Here is a 16,726-nt window from a genome sequence, read left to right as displayed (position 1 = left end):
TGGTCTACCCTAACGCTTGCTTATGATAAAGGGGGGTTCGCTGCTCCTGATTCTATGTCTATTATCTCTGTGCACAGGCCCAATACGCTTATTACTGGTTCAGGATGCACTATTATATTTCACACATTGCTGTAGAGGACGGAGACGCCCACCCCGTACCACTTGAGAGCGTCCTTACACATACTCATAGGCAGACGCCCAGGACTGAGATTAACACAATCAATACCACTACTGCAGCCTGGCAGGCGATTGGCAAACGTGCACACAAACTCCCTATATATGCTCCTGCTCTACCTTTGGCTGGTCACGTGGCCTTATCGGTAACTCAGGAAAAAGGGCCCTTAAAAGCTTTAAGGGAGGCTGGCATCACACATATGTGCGACCTTTATACGGGGGTAACTACATTACAGGAGACGACCTAGACTACATTCAAAACCCCACTCTACTCTTCCAGTACTCCTGCTACCGCTTGAAGCATGCATTCAGAGATCACTACCCCGGCTTCCCTGCTGAACCCACTACCCTTAAATCACTCCAAATTTTATTAGTAGCCCCATCCAGGAAAAAACTGATCACCAAATTGTATAAAGTGGTGCAGGATGAAACGGTACGAGGGCCGGATAACAGTCTAAGGTGGTGGAACACATTAGTGACCCCCCCGATCACTCCGAAAGAGTGGGATCAGATTTGCATGCTGACAGGTCGCATTAAGCCGAATGGCAATCTGCGTATTATTCATTTTAAATTCATTCATCAAATGTATTGCACCCCATTAAACTATATAAAATGGGCCTCAAGAGACTCTGATCAATGTAAGCGCTGTGGTCAATCCAATGCTGATCTCATTCACCTTGCATGGCAGTGTGACCCTGTGTTTAAATATTGGGAGACTGTTGCTACATGTATACACACTATGGTGGGTCAGGTTCTGCAGTGCACACCTCTGGAGTGCCACCATGGGTAGGTTTGTCAGAGTGGCCCTCCTACTCGCCAAGGGACGGGTTATGTTCACTTGGGAAAGTAAGCTTGCTCCAAAAATTGCTGAATGGATTAAAGATATGGTGTACTGCCGTGAGCATTTGGAATTGTAAGCTGAGGAGTTGCCGGTAATGTCCAGACCTACGGATAGATGGGCTCCGCTAAGAGAACATTTGCTGCTCCAGTCTCATACTGATACTGGGTGACTTTGACTGGTAATCTGTAAGATTGTGTTATCGCATCGCCCAGAATGCTTAAAATACCCCGACAGGGCGGGACCGTTATTATGCACTTTTTGCATCATCTGATCACCAATATACTTTTAATTTATTTATTTAGTTTACAATTGATTTAATTATATTGTTTTGATATGTCACTACGCTGGATGGTGTTGCAAAAACTTCAATAAACAAATAAAAAAATAAAAAAGTCTAAAGTAGCTTCCTCCTTGTATCATTATTTTCCTTTAAGTGTAAGATCAAATACTTTGCCAGCAACTGTGGATCTGATCCACAAAGACATATATTAAACACAAACTCTACTCCTAATAGGCTTCTTACAGGTTTCTACATTTCGAGTGGATTTATATTCATGTGCTTAAAGCAGTAGTTTTTGTCAGTTGGCTAATCTGCTAGTTTATATCTTTTTTCATGGTAAATTACTTTTTTCAGTTCTTTTTCACCAAGGTGAAATATTTTTCCTGCGGAGAAATCCTTCTATCTTTACACCAAGCGAATATGGGATTGCATGTGTATTTTTCTCACCCCATTTACCCACTTACTTTAATCTTTTGGGTAGTAGTTTTTTTTGGGGTGGGTAAACGAATCCAGTAAAGATATTTTGAGCATGCAAAACCTTTGTGGGCATTTACCACATTTAAGGTGGCCATTCTCCTATCCCTCCCCTGGAAACACCCATGTTTCCTTCCCCTCTACGCCTAACCCTACACTCATTTCAGTGGAAAATATTTCATACTTGCAAACTAGCTGCATCAAAAACACCATATATGTTCATAAAACTCCACAAATGCTGATTCTGTGAATCAGAGTCTGGCATTATTGGCATTCATTCCTAAGCGTATCACCCAGGTTGGCCAAGAATCTTGTTTTTGCCATTGTTGATATTTTTGCAGTACTTTCTCATTTACAACCTTTTCCTTGCTTGGTGGTTTTCCCTCCTGGAAAATCTGATATCGACTGTTTTTCGATATATCCCTAAAGTATTTGCCCATTGTCCCATCCTCTTTCATTACTTACCTCCTCTCCACGGTGTGTGGCCTTGTATAGCTCTATTATAATTGCATGCTGTACATCAACAGGTTTGTGTACTTACTGGCAGTAATGTTGATTTTCCAAGTATTGATTCTATTAAACATTCTATTGCTTCATCTTGTCAGTGATTAGGACCTTTTAACATGCTCATAGGCATTAGTATCAACTCTGCACTGAAACAATCCTTTCAGTGGCTGCCACTACAGCTTTGAAGTCCCTGCTTCGGAACTAAGGAAACACATCTCACTCAGGAGCTTTAAGAATCATCTCGAAACAAACCTTTTTTGACAATTTATAGACGGACCCACAGGAAGATCCTCTTGGGGTAGCTCTGCTCCCAAAAAGCCTGGCTCAGATGTACTACAAATCGGTGCAGTACTGCATGAAAACACACCGCCTTGCATTGCTTGATGAGGAGACAATTGCCCAGCATTATACTTTCTCAAGAACCGCACTTTGAGTCCGTCAGTGTCACTGTGATGCTAAAACTAGAAACATTTGAAATTCGCAAACAAATTAGTACTGACATTATTACTTTCCCATAAAATTGTTTGTCAATCGATGTCACAAAACTCAATTAGAGTGATCACTTTTTATTAGCAACTTATATGTCAAAATACTTTTTACATTTTTGCTGAACCAGTCAAAAACATTGGAGCAACAAACAACATACAACACAATAATTTTGTCCTGCAAACGTCCCATATCACATGTACGCAGATGACACACAACTCTACATTAAGGTACACTCACTTGAGGACATCAAGTCCCTCAATTTTACGCTACAAAAAACGCAGACCTGGCTGGCAAATAACCATTTAAAATTAAGCACCCTAAAAACAGAATTCCTCCTAATAGCGCCCCCAACCAAACAACCACCATCACGGAATGGACGAAGCACCTAACAGCACTAGACGACCAACCGCTCATGATCGATTCAGCCAAATCGCTAGGTATAACTCTGGACAATAAGCTAAATATGCAGAAGCACATCAGTGCAACAACAAAAGGAGCAACATTTCAAATGAACACCCTAAGAAGACTGAAACCCTTCATACCTGCAAATGACTTTAAACAGGCAGTCCAAAGGATAGTAATCCCCAGAGTGGAATATGGGAGTGTCGATCTCTGCGGCCTTCCCATAACAACGACAGCCCCTCTAAGAGCATCAATCAACGCAGCCGCCAGACTAATCACAGGTTCCAAAAGAAACTGACACATCTCCCCGGACTTGCGTGCCCTTAACTGGCTACCCTTTGAGGCCAGAATCCAGTTGAAAATCGCTTGTATGACACACAAGGCTTTGCATCACAAAACACCACGATACCTTGCTGAGAAACTAGTACCATTGGGCGGCAACAGAACTAACAGGAGTTCTTATAACCTTCTTTTGATACCACAACGTTTTAAAAAAAAGAAAATTTATACCTGCTCCTTCTCAGGAATGGCCCCTAGGATTAGGAATGCCTTACCCCCAAATACAAGACAGAACCCTCATGCGGCATCCTTTAAAAAGGAAGTTAAATCGATTCTCATGACAAAATTCACTTGATCTATTTGATGCAGGATTGTAGATATGTGCTATGCTGGAACTATTACCGTTTGTTTGACCTATTATAAGCAATAATATTTTCTTATGTATATGCCTATTTCCCTCTGTCTATTACCTCTTTTCCTTTATTTGTTGTAAAGTGCTCTGATACCCGCAAGGGTCTTGTCCTCGCTATATAAAACCTTCAATATAAAAAATAAATGAAATAAATCAAAAATTCAATTTAATAATCCACACAACTAACAAAATATGTTTTGTATCACATACAATAAAACATGAAATCTAACAGTGACATTTTTCATCGACAGAAAAAGACCCAAATGAAAATGAATATGTCCCAATCCAAAGTTTTTTAAGAAAGGAGGAGCCGGTATTTGATTACGACATTAATGCAGGCTTCCTCAATTAACATCAATAGCTAAATAGGCCACAAAATTGACCCTGAGTATGTTTCAAACATTACAACCATAGGTGCACCACATACAAGATATTCAAAGTGTTCACGCAAATTAGTGACTTATTAATGCTCTTTGTAAATACTCTAAAGCCAGCCAGTGCGTTTTGTCCAACAAAAAATTGACTTCTTCAGGGCAAGATTGCAGTGAAGTCAAATATACAGCATCTGGTCCAGTTGTCAAGAGTGTAGCAGCTGCCTAATAAGGGAGATGAATTTCCAAAATACCCGTCCAAATAAAAAAGCAATTGGAAGTCAAAAGGATGAGCGACATTCTACCCCCATGTGGGTCAGGCGAATATAGCTGCATTCTTTTCAGATCCGCATTAAATGGAGGGCATATCCACCCTATGCAAAGCACTTTGGTTGGTGCCGATGTGAACGAGCAGGAGTATTCCTCCCGGTCTCCGAAGTGCGCTCGATGTGACCCTGAATATGTGTTACTCAATTTTCATTTGGTGTTTTGAGTCTATTTTTCATTGATGAAAAATGTCACTGTCAGGTTTCATGTTTTGCCGTTTGTGACACAAAAATTAGTTGTGTCGGTTATCAAGTTGTCTTATTTGTTGTGTTGTATATTGTTTGTTGCTCCAATGTTTCTGACAGGTTCAGCAAAGATTTTAAAGTATTATGAAAAATGAGTTTCGTTACCACAATTGCAAGCAGTTTTGTGGTAAAGTAATGTCAGTACTGGTTTGTTTGCAAGTTTCAAATTTTAAAAAAGACTAGCCTTGCTGGCAATAAATTGGCTCAACCCCTCATTCGTTTAAAACTTGAAACATGGCACAAAAGCTATGCGAGCGGTGTACTCAAGCTACATCCTCTAATACTAAATTATATGTGCAGACAAACACCCAAGGGTAACGCTCATAAAATAAGTAATTTTGCCAAAATTATATGGTACACATGGAAATAGCACAAGTTACTCAGCTTCTCATTGTTTGGATCTTGACTCATCTGGTGCTAGAATTCGACGCGAAGCAAGGTCACGCTATATTAGTCATTCTGGCTCCGTGTGGATTCCTAAGGGTGTTTGCACTGTTCCAGCGTTGCTACATTCACTTTGCCTGGGTTTTGCACTATGTGAAGCAATGATATTTAAGGATCACTGACAGAACATGGGAAACGGAAATATCATGTTGTCATAATATTGTGTCAAAAATATTGAGGACCAAATTATTAAGAATGTAAGTGCATAGAGGTAAGTATAGATTAATTATTTTTAACTTCACATCTATGTACCTTGAAGATATATATATTGTCAAGTCTATAGATATGGAGTTATATATAGTAAAACGTTTCTTACCTTTAGAAACTTACCTTCACAATAGTTGTGTCCTCGATATACTTGATACAATATTTTGGTCCACAATATTTCTGTTTCTGATATTCTGTCTAAATACCAATATTTCAGTAATGGATATGCACCAGTTTTCAGTGCAAAAATCATTTTGAATGTGAACGTTGATCAACATTGCCATTTGCGCCACTTTGCACTTCATGTAGCACACTTTTGCATTGCGTGAACTCCTATGTTGAAGTTTAGTAAATTTGAGACCCTGATCATTGCCTTGTTTGAGCCTTGTTTTGAACTGTTAACTCACTGCTAGGTCAGGCTTTAAGGATTTTCATGGGTCATGTAAAGCGCCCTAATACCATATAGTCCAGGTGCTCTATTTTAGAATATTAAATAAATAAATATTAAAATAAATAAATCCGTGTTGGTGTGCAATTTTTGAAGCTTTATACTTAAAGCAAGATTTTTCCTGCAAACAAATCTCTACTTCACAGACACTATGGACGCAAATTGAAAGTGTTTTCGGTTACACACTGAAAAGATGTAAAGTTTGCATGCAAAATTATGAATCTGCATATTTGTATGTGTTGCGGAGTAAGTTCGAACTGCAGCTTCCTCACCTGTGTGGAACTTTCAGTAGCTGTAAGTGGTGATATGGGTTGTGGAAAATTGTGCTCCTGAAGAAGTGCCCACATAAATAAGGCGACCACCAACTAAGTCATACCTTAGGGGGTATCTGCCAACACATGAAATCATTTTTTTTCACTTCCTAGCACACAACCTTCTGATCGATGACCCAAGAATAAGGAGTTAAAAAAATAATGCAAAGGACGTGTTACATCTCCATTTCCTATAGGGATGTGAGAAGAGTAAAAATGTGACATGTTCATTTTCCATAACTGAGAATCTGTGGAGTTTCCAGGATATAGACATTTGATAATCTAATGTTAGTGAATACATGTGTAGATCAGAGAAGGGAAAAAATTACTTTCCTTACTGTAAGCCTTCTGCTTCAGTGAAAAGGAGTCTGAAATCTCTGCAAGTCGTAGGTTTACACTATTACTGCAACATTTCCAGCATCTTTGTAATTCGGGCTCTGTGAAAGCTTGAAACTTAACAAATACTATTGGTAACCAGGTCTAGACTTGGGCGCACTACTAAATATTCGGTCAAAGTTAACAATCACTAAAATTGTGTAGTGCTTCAAAGGGTGGAGAGGTTGGTTACCAAACAACCCCACAAATACCCACACAGTGGGCACAACCTGAAATAAAAAAACAATTCCTCCCTGAGCACTAAAATAGTAAACAAAACAATAAATGCAAGTAATTTAATTCCTTTGTAAGACCATATATTTTGAGTGTAGGTACAGCCGTGTTTAGTTAAAGTATTCCCGGTTCAAAGGAAATCCTTCTTCAAATTGTAATTCATCATGTATCCAGAACAATTGTAAATACAGCCGTGTTTAATTGCAGTTCAAAGCAAGTCCTTATTCAAATTAGTTCATCACATATCCAGAAGGTCACCAAATCCAACAGAATTCTTCTTTCATTGAAATTATATACAGTTCCAAAGTAAAGCCATATACAACAAAAGCGCAGCCAACACGTGTTTCGTCATGCTCTTCTTAGTGCATCATGACTTCATCAGGGCTGCAACCCAAAATAAATAACATAAGAACATTGTACCTCTATATGTTCATCTGTATCTAAATATATTTTAACATTAGGACCTAGGTCCAAAATCAAGAATATAAAAAGATAAAGTATAAAGTCTAAGTTCCAAATCACCCATAGTGATACCATGGAAAGTATAAGAGAAACAAGTAAGAAAGTACTGTAGTCAATTGATCACCCTGGTGCACACAGAACCCAAGAAGTAAATAAAGATACTAAAGGTCAAAATTACAAAAATCACCTTCCATGTCAATACTCGTATTAGCTCCTTTAACACTTAATCCAACAAATAAAAGTTCACCAACACTCTGTAAAAGAAAACCGATCATCCATAAGCCACTATCTTCACTACAACCATCTGACATCTTAAATCCATATTACAGGATTAATCCTCAACATCACTAATAACGGTAATATATTCCTCTTCCTCAATTACTAAAGCAGGCTCCTGGTGCTTTTCATTCACCTAGTTGGTCAAGATCACCTTGTAAAGGAACTCAAATATGATGCCCCCATTCACGTATGTATTACAGTACTCCTGTTTCAAAGTACACTTGCAGTATATACATTGTCCTTAACGTTAAAATATGGTCCAATTGTTCCAATTAATTTTGGTAGTTTATTGCTTTATACCTTACCTAAAAGTTATCCCAAAACACTTCCTGTACCAATAGTAAATTGTCTAAAAACTCCCTTGGTATGTCGATAACTTTAAGTTATAACGTCGTTTCTGTAAGACAAAGGGACATTTACCCCCATTGTAAGTAGTGCACCCCCAAATCCTCTTTATGTCCACATTCTCCGTTATACCACTCATCTCACTTTAATTCAATATTCTTCAAGTCTCACAATCCGTTAAGTCTTCCGGTACTCACGAGTCCGTGATCTGTGAGAGAACACAAGTAATGCCTTCAAATTAAATCTGCCTCTCATCATAACACCACTAATATTTAGTATCTCATACCAAGGAAACCCCAAACTTTAACTCACCCACTACCGACGTATCCTTCCCCATGACAGTATCTACTTCAACTTGCGTACTACTCGTGTGCCATTTTGACATCCCTTTTATATGAATAGTCCAGTTGGGTGCCATGTTTGAGGATGTTCGTAAATACTTCAAACCTAGAAATCGCTACTATTGTCCTCAATCCACTATTTCTTATTATTTATCACCGCCCCCTACACTACCAGTAACATTTATCAAGTTTCCTACACCAGTTTAATATATTTCCTAGCCGTACATTACGTTTGTACGAACTGACTCCGTCTTCCATTTCTAGTATGTATGCAGCCGTATCTCGCAAAACGAGAGCAATCCATCACTGTAATACCTTACTACATTAGAAAATATCTTATACCGGTTGAAACGATTTAGAGGCGAGATGGCGGCCGATGCTTCGGTCGAGTGAGCTGGGTTGAACTCTCCCTGCTGTTGGTGTCCTCCCACTAATATTGCTACAGAGAGGACTGACTTTTTGGCAGCAAGATGTGGATTTTATCGATTACCTGTGTTTAGGAGGTGATACTGTTCGTAGCTCGTAGCTCCTTGGTGATGATCTGGCTCGCAGCTGCATCCCTGTTGATTCCGACGCACAGAAGCAACTGGCGTTTCGGAGCTGTCGGTGTTCTTCGCCTTTCCACTCAACGTTTTTTTGTTGTTTCTGTCTCCGTGGCTTTCGGCAATCTTCAGGAGACCCATGGAAAGATGCCGCCTAAACCGCCTAAACCGACCGTCAAGGCTTCTGCCAGGAGTAATAAGCTCCGTAATGCTCAGCTTACAACTGGTATCGACATTTCTGGAAACCCTGGGGGACTCCCGAAAACGCAGAAATCTCCCTCTGAAAACGCCCTAACAGACTTTACGAAGACATCGGCTGGTAAGACCCCTGTTGCCTCTGCAAACTTAGTTAAGAACACTACCCCCCTGTTTGCAAAACGCCCTCTGAAGAGCTTGACGCAAAGTGTATCTAAAGTTACTAGTACTGGGCTTCTTCTGGAGGTGTCCTCAAACCCTCCCCTGATTGGCAATCAACTGAATCACTCACATGGCCAAGAGTGTGGGGGGGTTCAAATCCCCAAGGACATTGCAGCTTCTGAGCTAACGGCGGATTGTCAATCTGCAGGATGCATTATGGGATTCGTAGTCCCCACTATCCCTATTATTCCTTCTTCCCTTGCTGGTGGGGCTATAGAGGCGCCAGAGGTTATCCTTGAGGTCGAGCCTCTGATTGGGGCTAGTGGAGGAGGTCCAGTGGTTAATGACACTGGGAGAACTGAGCCTAATCACGATAACGATGCGCTGGATAACTTTTTTCCCTCTCAGATGCATCATCGACCACTGATGACGATGACGCTACTAGCAGAGACTGGGCTGAGTATGAGGCTGGATCAGCTAGTGAGGGCGAGATCGATGATTGCTTGATGGGTGGTTATATGAACTCGGCTCCACTTGATGGCACAGTCCGGAAAATCAAGTCTTCAAGCAGACAGGAATTGCCTGTAAGCTCCGCACCAGTCACCAACATCCCTGACTCTCTGGTGGAGAATCTGGCCTGGGACTACTCGTTCTCAACCACACACCCACTGGCAATCGGCAAGGACGGGATGGAGGGGATCTCAGCCACCGCCAACTCTTCAGATCCTATAAAACCGATCACCTTGGAAATGATTTATGACACAATGCTTTCACACAGGGCTGAGTCTAGACTTGAGAATGCCAGAATGCAGGGGGCTTGCCGCAAGTTGCAAAACGCAATTAGACGCATAAGCAAGAAATCGGCACCAGAGTAGGGGAGACAGAATCTCGTACATCTATCCTGGAGGACGAAGTAGCAATACAGAGAGGAGTAGTCAACGAGTTAAGGACCCAAAAAGAAGATGTCTCCTGGAAACTATCCGAATTGGAAAACCGGATGAGACATAATAATTTACAGGTTTTGGGTATTCCAGAGGGGGTGGAAGGGGGTGATACGAGACAATTTGTCATCCAGCTGTTTGTAGAGGCTTTCCCCGAACTCTCCCACTGGGACTGGGAGGTTGAGATTCAGAGAGCCCACTGCTTTCCCTTCCATAGTAAACCGCAAGCTGCTCGTCCTGGACTAGAGACTCCCTACTCCTGTGCTATTTTGATTTCTAAAAATAATTTTCTTGCACGAGAAGCCGTCTATGATCTAGCTAGACCTAACCAGAAGAGATCTGCCAAAGGGGTTAATTTTTTTGTTAGGCCTGACTTTTGCCATGAGACATTTGTCAGGAGGTGGCAGCTCCGCCAACTAATACCCCTCTTTCAAGCTAAGGGGGGGTCAAGCATTTCTTCTTAATCCCGCAAAGTTAAAAATTGTGTATCAGGGCCAGAATACGTTTTTTTTTCTGAAGTTCAGGCCAAAGAATATTTACATTCACTTAAGGCTGGCTCTTGAAGTAGGAATGGCACAAGCTGGGCATACAAATAGGTTCTCTCCGTAGGTTGTCTTTTTTTTTTTGTATGTTATGTTGATTTCTCTGGGGGGGCACCGCAGGGAGCGTCACCAGTTTCCCATCACAGGGACCTAGGTCCCATTGCCTTAGGAAATGGAGGGTGTGGGGGTCCGAAGGGAGACCGCGTGGGGTGGGGTGGTCGAAGGGGGAGGGTCCAGGGGGGGTATATAAACAAAAAATTTGTTCCACAGTACATTTTCAGATTTTTATTTTCTTTCTGTCTTTGTTTATCAGTTTATGTTATGAAAAGGCTTAAATTTATTGGTAACTTATTACACGCTGGATTATGGCTGATACGAGGATAAGAATAGGTACATATAATGTCTGTGGCCTCAATAACTATGATAAGCGCAAGACGATTCAGGCTGAATTAAAAATTATTAATCCTGATATTATCTGTATGCAGGAGACGCATATTTCTTGGTCTTACAGGCAGAAATTCGCTGATCTGGGATATACCACACTGGCTACCTCTAAACAATCTGATACGACGCGAGGGGTGGCTATTTTAGCACGACCCTCTCTAGTCCTCTCAGGGCGTTCTTTGGTAGATATCCATGGCCGGTGGGCAATTCTTGAGTGTTTAGTGGGGGAGACAAGATTTACCCTATGTACTATATACGGCTCCAATTCAGATGAACCGGATATTTTTAATTATCTAAACGGGGAACTTGCTCTTTGGCCCACTCCACTAATACTCTGTGGAGATCTGAATATTCATTTATCTGGTGATTGGGCTTGCTCTTCCTCGTATGTCTATAAGGGTCATAAACCTAAAGTCTTTCAAGCTCTTCATAACTTAATGGACGATCATGGGTTGGCGGACGTCTGGAACATGATTCATCCGCATGATCCTGTGTATGCTTTTTTTTCTCCACCTCATAGTAAACTATTTCGCTTAGACTATTTTTTTGTACCTGTTGCTTGGGCTCCTAGCACTCAAATTCAAATCTTCTCGAGATTATTGTCTGACCATGCCCCCTTAGTCATTTCCCTTCACAATGTTGCTATCTCTAGAAGCGTTAAGGCCTTCTCCTTCGATAGGAAACTGCTATATGATCCTCTTTTCTTGGGTCATATGAAAAAATGGATTCAGAACTTTTTTCTGTCCAATCGTGGCTCTGCCTCCCCCGCGGGTGTATGGGATGCTTTTAAGGCCTGTTTTCGGGGTGAGGTTCTTAGCTATGGAACATCTGTTCAAAAGTCTCTTAAACAAAAAATGCTAGAGCTTTTTTCCCATCTACGGAACGCTGAATTGGACCTCGCTACCCAGCTACGGGCAGCAGTGGATCCTAAGGAAAGCCTAGCAAAGCTTGCTCAGTGCAAGGCTAATATTAACCTTGTATGGGCCCAGGAAATCGCACTTAAACATCATCTTTACCAGAGATGGCTCTATGAATTCGGTGAATCCTCGGGGAGATTCTTAGCCCAAAGAATACGTGCCAAAAGTCAGGCTTCAAAAATTAATGCTATCTATGATGCTCAAGGTACATTAGTTTACGATCCCAAGACTATTATGAAGGTGTTTCACCACTTATATTCTGAGTTATATAGCCAACCGAATATCGGTGACCTTCCTCTGGATCTGGGGCTACCTGCATTGACTTGGGAACAGCTGGATCCTGTAGATGCAGAGAAAATGGATATGCCGTTTACTTCTGAGGTAATTGATCAGGCATTACTTAAAATGCCTTCGGGTAAGGCTGCTGGGCCAGATACCCTCCCTATGGAGGTTTATAGGGTATTTTTCCATGAACTGCGAGAGGATATGTTGAATACTTTTGAGGCAGCTAGACAGGGATCCCCACCTCATTCTTGGGACGAAGCGCATATCGTTATATTTCCTAAAAAGGGGAAGCCTCCTGACCAGCCGGGATCCTATCGTCCCATCTCTCTGGTTAATTGCGACGGTAAATTGTATGCCAAACTCCTTGCCAATAGAATGGCCCCGCTTGTCGCTGGATTGGTTTCATCGCAGCAGCATGGGTTTGTTCCTGGCCGGGGTACAGTTGACCATGTTGGCCGGGTTGTTGCTCTTCTCGACGTCGCGCAGGTCGAGTCCAGGTCCTTGGGTCTCGTCCTGCTTGACGCCGAGAAGGCTTTTGACCGGGTTGCATGGAGTTTTCTCTGGGAGATAATGGTGTGTATGGGGTTTGGGGGTGGTTTCATCCGTGCTCTTCAGGTCTTTTATCAGACTCCTACTGCGAAGATATGTGCAATGGGAATTAAATCGGAGGTGGTTCAGATCTGTAGGGGGACTCGTCAGGGCTGTCCCTGCTCTCCTCTTCTTTTTGCATTTTATATTAATCCCCTTGTGAAAATGCTGGAACTAAACACCCAGATCCCCCCTTTTGTTGTTCAGAATTTGCCCTATATTGTTTTTGCTTATGCGGACAATATCACTGTGGTTACCTCCAACCTTGATACTGCCTTGCCGGTTATCGAACAGCTTGCCGACTCCTTTGGTAGATATTCTGGTTATAAGTTAAATACTGCCAAGACTCAATGCCTCTGTACGAATCTAGCCATAGCATCCAATCCTTGGGTAGTGGAGGAAGTGGTGTACCTTGGCATCAAGATTAGATCTAATTTGGACGACATGATTTCAGTTAACTGGAATGATATCTTGGATAAAACTAAGTCTACCTTGGATTCTTGGCAGAGTCTCCATCTTACTCTTGTGGGGAGATCCAACCTGCTAAAAATGGTTATTTTACCAAGAGTACTGTATTTCTTTCGTGCTGTCCCCTTACTAGTCAAAAAGCCTCAGATTCGGCAGCTTCAGTCAGTATGTGAAAAATACCTGTGGGCTCCTGGAAAGATTCGAAGAGCCTCCCGTCTGATGACGCTACCATTTGCTCGTGGTGGATGGGCTGTCCCTGATTTTGCGTTATATCAAATGTCATGTTTACTCTTGAAGATGCGCATCCTTCTTACAGGGGAAGAAGCTGGTAACCCTGCAGAAGCCCCTACTATCTACCAGATGGCTCTTGGTTGTTTTGCTAAGAATTGTTTGCAAATTGAAGTTGATGGCAGTTATTACAAACGCACACGTTTTAAAATTATTGCCTCAGCTTTTTCTGCTTGGAAAAGCCTTAAAAAGATGTTTCATATTCCCAAATACACAGTTTATACTCCTCTTGCTGCACCTCATTTGTTACCCCCAATATTTTGTGACTCAATAGTGCGCCAATGGCGCACCAAAGGGATTACACGGCTAGGTGCTTTCGTTTCTACAGAGGGTGTTTGTCTTTCTTTTGATGAACTTAAAAAGAAATTTGATTTAGTCAACATCCAATTTTTTAAATTCCTTCAGATTCGGGATTTCTTGCAGAAACATACTTCTCACCTTGTTTCTATTCGTATTATAGATGCTGTAAGATCTCAACTGCGAATAGGTTCCATCTACCACATATTATTGGATTCTAGATTAGATGACCTCGATAAAACAAATGCAAAATGGAGGACTTGGCTTTCATCACCCTCTATCCATATCGAAGATTCTATCAGCATTGCTCATAAGATTTTTTATTCTGCTTCGTTAAAAGCCCAGCACTTTAAAACTGTATTTAATTTATATCACACTCCTGCGGTTATCATGAAATGGGGCAATCCCCTACAAGCTTCAAAATCTGGGGAATGTTTTCGTTGTCAAGAAGGCAATGCCGATATAGTACACATTTTCTTTTCCTGTCCTTCTTTACGTCCTCTTTTTAACCAAATTGAAAGCTTTTTGTTTTACATCTTAGGCAAACCTATCTCTGTTTCCTCAAGTATGATTTTATTAGGGATCGATGGGGGTTTATCTGTGGGACAACCTCTTTGTAAATTTCGATATTTTTGGTTCATTATTGCGGCTGTAACGCGACTTTCTATTGCTACTGCTTGGTTACAACCCGAGGCCCCAAGTTTTGATTTATGGCAGGCCAAATTATTTAATCTCTATAATCTAGAAATCAGTATGTATTTGCTGAAAAAAATGCGTATAAAGAAATTTGGTATGGCTATTTGGCAACCATTAATTGATTATCTTTCTGATTAGTTTTTTTTCTTTCTTTCTTCTTTAGCTGTTGTTGGAAAAGTCAACTGTATTCTATGTTCTTTTAGTTTTTGTATATATGTACATGTGGAACATCAAATAAAAAAATTAAAACAAAAAAAAGAAAATATCTTATACCACTAGTTATTCACTCCTCTTTATCCTTGAATGGAGTAATTGCAACTGAAGTAAGAACCAAAAAGTTTTTTATATTTATTAAGGCGGAAACGACACCGACCGTTACCGTCGGCTTTTATCGCATCCGCAACCTTAAGTATAAAGGGCAAAAACATAACCACTGCAGTACACGGTTATATCTCCTCAAACAAAGCTACAATCATTCTTTCGAAGTAAGTTTATTAATCACCTTCCGTCTTCCAATTCTAATATGCATGCAGCCGTCCCTCGTAGAAAAGAGCATTCAGTTACTGTAGTACCTTTCAGCTTCACACAAAATCTTAAAGCACTTATATTTAGCTCATCATTTTCCATAAACACAATTATTACCACTTACATTACGAACCCAAAAAAAGTTTTTTCATGTTTGTTTTAATGCAAACGACACCGACGATAGCGGCTGGCAAGTATCGAACCCGCAACCTATGGTATAAAGGGCAAAGTCATAACCACTGCCCCAAATGGTCATATCTCGACAATCACAGCTGAGGGATAATCCTGTAATATGGATTTAAGATGTCAGATGGTTTTAGTGACGATAGTGGCTTATAAACGATCGGTTTTCTTTTACAGAGTGTTGGTGAACTTTTATTTGTTGGATTAAGTGTTAAAGGAACTAATAAGAGTATTGATATGGAAGGTGATTTTTGTAATTTCGACCTTTAGTATCTTTATTTACCTCTTGGGTTCTGTGTGCACCAGGGTGATCAATTGACTACAGTACTTTCTTACTTGTTTCTCTTATACTTTCCATGGTATCACTATGGGTGATTTGGGACTTAGACTTTATACCTTATCTTTTTATAATCTTTATTTTGCACCTAGGTCCTAATGTTAAAATATATTTAGATACAGATGAACATATAGAGGTACAATGTTCTTATGTTATTTATTTTGGGTTGCAGCCCTGATGAAGTCATGATGCACTAAGAAGTGCATGACGAAACATGTTTTGGCTGCGCTTTTGGAGTATATGGTTGTACTTTGGAACTGTATATAATTTCAATGAAAGAAGAATTCTGTTGGATTTGGTGACCTTCTGGATATGTGATGAACTAATTTGAATAAGGACTTGCTTTGAACTGCAATTAAACATGGCTGTATTTGCAATTGTTCTGGATATATGATGAATTGCAATTTGAAGAAGGATTTCCTTTGAACCGGGAATACTTTAACTAAACACGGCTGTACCTACAATCGAAATATATGGTCTTACAAAGGAATTAAATTACTTACATTTTTTGTTTTGTTTACTATTTTAGTGCTCAGGGAGGAATTGTTTATTATTTCTGTGAAAGCTTGAACAGTTATGGAAGCAATAATGTATGTCTTATTAGAATACTTGAATGTTGAGTGCTCCATTGAAGACAATGGAGCAGCAGCCGCCTATGTATACTGCTATAGGCCCGCTGCTGTCAGCATTTCAGTGTCCTAATACACAGCCTATGACTTTCTCTTTGAATACATTAATTAGGCAGAGGAAAGCGAAAGGGAGAGGCCGTGCGGGAGGACACATGCATCCTTCATCTTCCTTCCTCCTGTAGGCTAGTGTCACTGGGGTTTTGAGGAGAGAGGGTGAATGCTGCGCAGCTCCTGGGTCTCCCTGGCTTGGCTGATCTACAAAAAGTAGTTAAGTCAAGCTGGGGAGAAGCAGGGGCTGACTTCAACCCCCTCTCACAGCTCTTGCAGTGACAGCTGTGGCTCTGCACTTGACTCTTAATTGTACAACAATCAGAGCAAGGGCTGTGAACAGAGGGTTCAGAGCCAAAATGAATTTCAACCCCCTCTGGCTCTGAAAGGCC

The 16,726-nt window shown here is 40.8% G+C and overlaps 1 protein-coding gene across 1 annotated transcript in view; it reads right to left on the bottom strand.

The window, feature by feature from the left end:
- MAP3K15 (mitogen-activated protein kinase kinase kinase 15) overlaps nucleotides 1-16,726 on the bottom strand; it is a 1,172,574-nt gene that overhangs the window by 175,390 nt on the left and 980,458 nt on the right. The window lies entirely within an intron of this gene.

Source organism: Triturus cristatus, chromosome 8 (genome assembly GCF_964204655.1).
Source record: "Triturus cristatus chromosome 8, aTriCri1.1, whole genome shotgun sequence".
NCBI classification, from domain to species: Eukaryota; Metazoa; Chordata; class Amphibia; order Caudata; family Salamandridae; genus Triturus; species Triturus cristatus.
The sequence above is the reverse complement of the archived record's forward strand: the minus strand, read 5'-3'. Positions and strand labels throughout refer to the sequence as shown.